The sequence below is a fragment of the Helianthus annuus genome, chromosome 3 (genome assembly GCF_002127325.2).
Source record: "Helianthus annuus cultivar XRQ/B chromosome 3, HanXRQr2.0-SUNRISE, whole genome shotgun sequence".
NCBI lineage: Eukaryota > Viridiplantae > Streptophyta > Magnoliopsida > Asterales > Asteraceae > Helianthus > Helianthus annuus.
Window position 1 is genome coordinate 143,963,799 of NC_035435.2, and position 8,418 is coordinate 143,972,216.

General features: G+C 35.4%; 1 long non-coding RNA gene across 1 annotated transcript; it reads left to right on the forward strand.

Annotated features, from left to right (window-relative positions):
• Positions 1–3,519: 3,519 nt before the first annotated feature.
• LOC118490606 lies at positions 3,520–5,699 on the forward strand. The gene is made up of 4 exons (XR_004889541.1): positions 3,520–4,111; positions 4,422–4,641; positions 4,742–4,858; positions 4,936–5,699. It is a non-coding gene; the product is annotated as an uncharacterized LOC118490606 (long non-coding RNA).
• The last annotated feature ends 2,719 nt before the right edge of the window (positions 5,700–8,418 follow it).

Sequence of the window (8,418 nt, forward strand, 5' to 3'; positions counted from 1 at the left end):
TGTGCTGATCACGATCGAGCGTTTCAAACAAACTATTATATTTGAGATTGTTGATTCTAAGTTCATCCAGCGGATGTTGTTGCTTCTAGAACTCATTTACTTACTGTGAACGTTCATATGGAATTCGATTGGTCGAAGTTCCTGTTCTTTGTTGGACTCCTGTTAACTCAATCACATTAGTGACTGTACCTATACGTCTTGTTTCCTTTGATATCAGTTTCTGAAACACACCTCTTTTAAGCTGTTGGATTCTTATAGTTAAGGAATATCATTAAATTCACATGACTCGAATAAGTCTTGTTTCGATTACACGGTCATTCACTTTGTTATTATTCGGACTTACCTGCGAACAACACAATTCTGAGGAGATAACATAGTCTAAATTTCGAGGACGAAATTTTTGTAACAGGGGGAGAATGTGACAACTGGTGATTTACGGCACCTAATTACGTGATTAACAAATGATTAACGCGATAATAAATAGTGATTAAGGCGAAGATTGACTTAATTAGGTCTTTGGAGTGCCTAGGAACGTCTATCCGACTTTACAATGCGCGAACGGTGGTTGCGGAGAAGCATGCTAAACGTTAAGCGATAACGAAACGAAACCGTACAAAATACTGACAACGCCGAAAAATACGGATTTTCTATGAAAATTTTATATTTATGAAATTAATTTTGTGAATATATCGTACTTTCATACGACACAAATGCATACGTGATCGGAAAACGCGATAGCCGGAAACGCATCAGCAACGAAACAGAAACGACAGAGACGTCTGTCACCTTCAGAACTTACATTTTATGCTATATTCAACTCCGTAATAAAATATTAACTATCGTAGTTGAAAACGGATCGAAAAACGGATTAGAATGATCAACGTCATATTTTACGCGACTTTTACCGTAACCGACAAACGAACGCACCCAACTCGACTAGTGACGCTATCTTTTCTCATTAATCTGATTCTAAAAATTTAATTACGATATTTTTACAATAATTGGGTGCGTTAACGGGTTCGTAAAGAATTTCGGGCTCTTTGAACGTGAGATTGGGCTTGTGGGCCTTGGGCCGAAGCCCAAAGCCCACTAACCTAATTCTAGTTATAAATACTGGATCTCTTGTCTAAATCCTCATTGTTACTTCCCAAATTGTGCAGTCACCACAAAACCAAATACACAGACAACACTCACAACCGAACCCACTCTCCTTTCCCCCTCACTTCTCCGGTCACCGGAGCAAATCCGGTCGAACACCGGTCATCTTTTCGACAACCACACCACCCTCCTCCCTCTCGCACACTCACGACACACCCACCCCCCTCTCTTCAATCTGCCTGATCGTCGGGCTCCGACGATGGTGACGGCGCCGCCGCCAGCGGCGGTGGTGGTGCCGATTTCCGGCAACAGCGACGGCGCAGCAACTCAGATACCCCCCCCCCTTTACGATCTAAAAGCAATCACCACCACCATCATCCGGTGGTGGTGCGACGTCGAAGAACCAGCAGAGAAAGAAACGGGAAAGAGAGATCGAGAGACGAGGGAGAAATAACCGGCGGTCGGAGACTCGGACCGCTGGTCAGTTAATTTGTCCGGTGGTCGATATCAAGTCCGGTCGGTTCTGTCTTTTCCGGTGGCCGGTTCATATTTCCGATGGACCTTGCCTTTAACCGACGGATTTCACCGTTTTTCCGGTGGACCTCGTCTTTAACCAACGGGTTTTAAACCCCGAGGAGGATGATGATGATTAACGACAAAAGCAGGCGACATGGAGGTGGTCCGATGGCGACGGTGGCGGAGGAATGTGATGGCACAGCTTTGTTTAAGACAGGTTCGGAACAGATGATGTGCGGGTGCTTGGTTCACCTTGTTTCAAGTATGGTTCAAGTATTTCAGCAGATTTCGGGTCAACCCGGGTCAAACTCGGTCCGACTCAGCTTGACTCGGTCCAACTCGGCTCAAATCGGTTCAACAAGAGCTGACTCGGTCAACTCAGTTGACCCGGTCAACTCAGTCAGGCGGTTCGACTTTTCGGCATGAAGACTTGGTAAAGAATTTAGCACGCGAACATTATTTACGTTAATTAATTTTTATTACTTACGTGACAATCGAGCTCGAAACGATTTAGTTATAGTTTACACTTTATGAGACATTTGGCGTTTTGATATAGTTGACAAAGTTATATATACATATTGTCTGAATTTTGAATAAATAACGACAACTTGTGTTGTCGGGGGCGTCCAAAAACAGAGGAAACTCTGCCTGTTTTTCGAGAAAATCCGTAAAATAATTACGTTTTATTATAAAGTGAAGCAGAACCGATCGACTACAAATGATTTTTATAAAACAAAATACAGGTGTATATTACTTTCAACGACATTTCACAACATCACGAAAGCGACGATTCGGAATTATTTACGACAACTATTTTGTAAAAATAAAAGTAGATTTCATATTTATTTAGAATGACAAGCTACACGACACTTCTTTTATAAGATAAATGTAGTTTACATTTATTTCAAACTTTCGTATAACACGAAATCGTTTTATAAAAATAAATATATTTTATATTTATTTCAAACATCGAACAATACGAAGCCGTTTCACGAAAATAAATATAGTTTATGTTTATTTCAAATATCAAAGGATATGATTTCGTCTTATCTATATATATTAATAAATGAGATGATTTGGGCCATTTGTCTTTGAATGGTGGAGCCATTTTGCTTATGTGGCATCCATTGGTTGAGAAGAGTGTGATTTTGGGAGGGAATCCCTTCTAAATAACATATTTTCTTCTTGGACGCGGGATCCGTTTTATTTCGGGTCATACCACACCCGTGAAATAAATACGCTTATTCTCTTCCTGCACCTTAAACCCTAATTTTGATTCTGTCCGTTTCACTTCATTTCGCAAAGAAGATAACGATCGTTCATCCCCGAAAACCCTAATTGCGTCAGCAATCATCAAGCATGGGCATAATCCGGTGTAAATCTTTGATTCTTGCTTCCAATTATCTACAGATCATCCAAGGGTTGGATGATAAATCACAAACTCACTTTTGTCAAATCCTAAATCCCAAAATCGCAAACCTGCTTCATCTTTTCTCACCGATTCATCAATCTATGCAATCAATTATGATAAAATAAGAAACAGAGTAAGAAAACTAGGGTTTGAATTGATACCAGATCAACAGTTTCATCATCTTTTCAGTTGGTTAATTCACTGATATTTTATTCATTTATTGTAGTTATTGACATGAATTTGTATGCAGTTCATCATTGTACGCAATCGATTATGATAAAACAAGTCACTTTGAAATCAGTGAATCTAACATTCATATTCAAGAATCTATTGTAAGTGTTAACCCTTTATTAATTTTTTTTTATTTTTCGTCCAATTAATTCTTAATTCGAGTTCGTAAGTGATTTGGGGATGAGTCTGAGTATGGTACAAACTAATATTCCAGTTTTGATTTTTTTTTTTTTTTTGGTTTTAACAAGTGATGATAGCTTCTTGGTACAAATCAATCTACATACAATTTGTATTCATGGTTGATTATATCTTTAATTATCTCCATCTATACTAACATATTCTACTGGTTTCTTGGTACAAATCTATATCTATATCAATCCGCACTCCTCTCCTCTGGAACTTTTTATTAACGTCTCTTTTGATTCTTTTTATTGCCAACCAAAGGAATGTTGTTTTATGTTTCTTTAAGTGTACCTGATGCATTAAAATATTTAATACCTGAAAAGTATAAGTGCATACATATATTACTTGCTATTTTCTTGAAAAATTGAGAAGTTTTACATCAATTTTCCTTGATTGTAGGCAAGATGTTGCTGGTAATGCCACCATCCAGTCATTTTACCATGATGTTGTCCATCTTCAAGTTTGTCATTTTATCAAATAGGATGAGATAAGTTCTCGCGTTAATGTCGGTAATTATAAGTTATTCCATAGGTATATGAATGCCCATCACACAATTTGAAATTTTGTGCTAATTAGGTGGTATTATGTTAAATTATTCTGCATGTATGATGATCGATGGGTTTGGAGCCGCAGTTAGGTTAATTGGGTTTGAGTTTAATGTTGGCCATCATTGTAAGTACTAACCCTAACTTTTGGTTTTCAATATATGCATTTAACACATTTCAAAAAAAAAATATATGCATTTAATGTGTCTTTTTATATTTAAATTTTTGTTAACAAAGATGTTTTTTCACATGATTGAGACCTTATGGATACCCAATTCGTTTTCAAGTCTTAATCTATTGATAATGTATGTTTAGATACTGTATATATTTACAATTCTTAGATTATATTTCATTGGATTTAAATGTTGTGTTTTTTATAATGTTGAAGTGATAAAATTTATGGTTGGATGATATGCTTCCTTCGTTCGCAATGGCAGAGCTGTCGTCTCATCAGAGTGGGCGGTTGAAGAAAATTTGGTCAGGTTGCGTGCAAATTGAGAAGAGGGAAAGCAGGTTGAGTTGTTGACGCAGTTATGTTGGATGCTTTTGATTGAATGGAAGATTCACTAAGCACGTTTTTGTGGATTTCTTTGTGCATGTGCTTATGGTACTAATGACCGTGCTTTCTTATATCGATTCTTTTCAACAAGAGTCCAGGTACACATTAAATATTGATGCTCACTATGTTAGATGTATGGAAGAAGGAATGTATTTTTAAGTAAATATTGAGATATTGACTTTTTGTTATGTGTCGCAGCATGTGCCATTATCTACTGCAACGAACATGTGGAAGAAACTTCCATATGATGCAACTGATTTTGTAATGAATGACGTTCCCTTATTGACTAATCTTCTTTAGCACCATGATGCCAAAGTGAGTACTATCAAGTTTAAATTTTATCTGTTGAAGACTGGTTAACTGATTTTCTTTTTATTTTACTATATTTTAAGGTTTTGGAGTGTGCTTCGGTTTGTTTGACTCGAATTGCGAAGGCGTTTGCCTCATCATCTGATGAGCTAGACAAGCTTTGTATCCATGGATTGGTTAAACAAGCAACCTATCTCATTTCAACCAGCTGTTCTGGCCTCAGTACATCTACATAACATATACTGTACATACGTGATTTTCTTTTCTTTTTTGGTAAGATAGTATTACTATTGAGGGGCAGCATCACTTAAAGTTATCCAATGCAGGGCTTAATCTGATTGATATCCTATATGTGCATCTGGCTCTCCCTTAGGACCCAAAACTTTCTCTTTCTAAGGATCATTAGGGATTCTCAAAGGCATATCATCCGTTTGTTGCAACGATGCATGTGTCACCTTCCTTGAGTAGACCACCAGAGGAGGTAATATTGTTTCACATGTCTTATCTTAATTACCACGGTCTACCTTCATCACTTACACTCACGAACGACGTGTATTGAATAAATTTGTTTCATTTGGGTGTGCATATTTTTGGGATTGTGAATTTGGCGAATTTGGCAAACATATCCAAATTTCATGTGAATTTAAACATATGCATTAGACTAGAGAGTGCCAAGTGAACAAAAAAAAGTTTTTGTTAACAAACTTTGGGTTAAAAATCTGAATCATTTTTGCATTGGGACATGTTATGACAAAGTTACAAGTCAAAGTGAACGAAAGGTGTTGATCAGTTACCCTTGCGGCATGGTTGAAGAAATCTTCAGGTCTTCGTGCACACGGTTCTCGCAAAGACCGAGTACATTGGGTAAAATTTTAAATTCATAGTTGGTTTTGACTTTATTTAAAATTTAATTTAAGAGAATAAAAATACTTCTTTTTTTTTTTCATTAGCCAACCAACTCTAAAAATAATAGGAGTTTTTTTTTTAGAAAACTGCACTTGACAAAATACAAATTTATTCATGTCATGGTAAGTTAAAGAAATTCACTTAATCTTCTTTATAATATCATATTTAAATGTGTCGAAATTATGTAACTTTTTGTTTTGTCAAAAACATCATTTTTGGGGGTTTAAAGCTGTGTTTGTTTCAAATATTTGCACTTTTTAGGTCATAAAACAACGACACTTTTATGGGTCAAAAAAGTGAACTATTATGGGTTAAAAAAACTGCAGCGATAGTTTCAAAATGTTACCCTTATGGGTCAAAAAATTAACTTTTAGGGTTAAAAAATTAAAGTGTGTGTTTCAAACTTCTGCACTTTTAGGGATTAAAAACCTGCAGCGTTTGTATAAAAAATCTACAATTCGTGGGTAAAAGACTTCACTTTTAGGGGTAAAACTTCTGCACTTCTATGGGTCAGAAAACTGCAGTTTTATGGGTTAAAGAGTTGCGTTTTTTCTGGTTAAATTTCTACTATGTTTGTATCTATTTTGTAGTTGCAATATTCAGCTTTGTAGGTAATATTTTTGCAACTACGTTCATGTGTACGCTAAAGTGAAAAAGGGAAAAGAGATGAGAAGTGAAAAAAGACAGAAAATGGCTATAAATTAAAGAGCATGTGGGCGAAGTAAACGTCTTTTCATCATCCCAAAAATATATGTATCTAATCTAATTTGGTTGTTTTATATCCGGCTTCATTTGGTCATTTACAAGTGTGTTTATTCCTTCTTATACTTACTTTTTGATATATAAGTAGTCACATGTAGTTCTGAATGAAGTTGGGAACCAAATGTAGTGGATGATCTTAACGGGTCAAACGGTTTGGATACGGTAACTTTTGATACAAAAACAGGATATCTAATGTTAAAATTGGTTGCTTTTGTGGGTGTGGTTTAATTGGAATCATCACATAGTGGTGTATAATATCTTTTGAGGTTCATTCTTGGTCCATGCTTTCATTTATAAAAACTAAAGGGTTCATAATGGATGGTTTTTGTAGCCATCTTAATCTAACAAACCTGCAATCTTGAGTTCAACAAGCAATTGGGAGTTATTTTTTTGGGTAATTTTGTTTGACCACATTTATTTTTAAACTTCTTGATGCTAAGATTATTGTTATTTTTTTAAATTATTGTAGGATTTGCATGACGAAATGGTGAAAACGGGTGAGGTGTTTCCGACTGTTGACAAAGGGAAGTGTTGAAACTAGCAACTCAAAGTAAAATCGATTGTCATCTTCGCCAAAATTTATGTCGTGTCGTGGTTGATGTCTGAGCATTCAATTAAAGCTCTGATTCCGCCAAACGTTGGGATTGCTGTGAGGCATGTGCATCACTTGCATTCTGGAAAAAAAGGTGTGTGTAGATTAATTTTTATTAGCCAGTTGTATTGTCGTCGGTTCAGTAGTAGAACTCCGGCTCAGCTATAGATTCGAGGTTTTGCTTATTATGGGATGTTGCTAAAGTTCAGTTACCTATTATTTAGTGTTTCCCTTCCCAACTTTGAATCTGGAATGTGAATTTGTGGCTAATGATTTTTTTCTTTTTGTTTGATTTTAATTTAGATTTGTTTAATAACAACTGAATTGGATCGATTTGTTCAAAAATCAAAATTCTACTCCCAATTGAAGCTTGAATTTGTGTTAATTTTTATATATGATATAATTGTACCATTGTAGAACCTTTATTGATAATTCTTTTTAATAGATTATATAATAACACCCCAAATTAAAGTTTGAAATTTTGTTATTTTTATATGTCTTGATAAATTCATATAGATATGTCAGCACATTCAAGTTTGGATAATTCTTTGGTGCATTGGTTTGTCTTGAGTTAATCGAAATATCAGTGGGCTTTGGATGATTACTACGAAAAGAAAACAACGGTAAGCTTTTGTTATTTTTTACATTCGACTTTCACTCATTTGGTTTAGAATTTGTTCTAAAGAATGAACTGGTCTATTCTGGATTCCTGGGTTTGAAAAATATCAATGATTGCTTGTGTTTAACAATGAAGTTGAATTTGAGTTGCTGTTTAGGTAAGATATTGTCATTTGCTTAATTGCGTGTATGCTCATTCTTTATTGCTAAAGTAAAAGCAAACAATTTTCTTGATCATGTGCAAATGACTCCTTATGAGAGATGTACACTCAACAAAGGTATTGTAGTAAGTGAGTACAAGTCTTGCCGATGCTATAGATTGACCAAGCTACAAATACAATTTAACATGCTAACACCATCATTAGAATGAAACATTTGTTGTTCATTTTTATAGTTTTACTTATTCGTAAGTTTTAGTTAAAACACAATATTGTTATACTTATAGTTGGTTTTTCCTAAATAAAACAATTCAGGAGGTATGTATGCACTTGGTTGTAACCATCATGCCTTAGGCATTCGGCGCCCGAGACCCAAATAACGGCGTAGATTGTTATGTATATTCAATAGTGTATAGTGTATGATGGATGATCGAATGCTACATAGCGAGTACGCGCAACTCCACTTCTACAAAAGGTACAAGTCCAGTTTTTTTTTTTAACTTTGGCAAAAATTAACTTTATATGTAAAT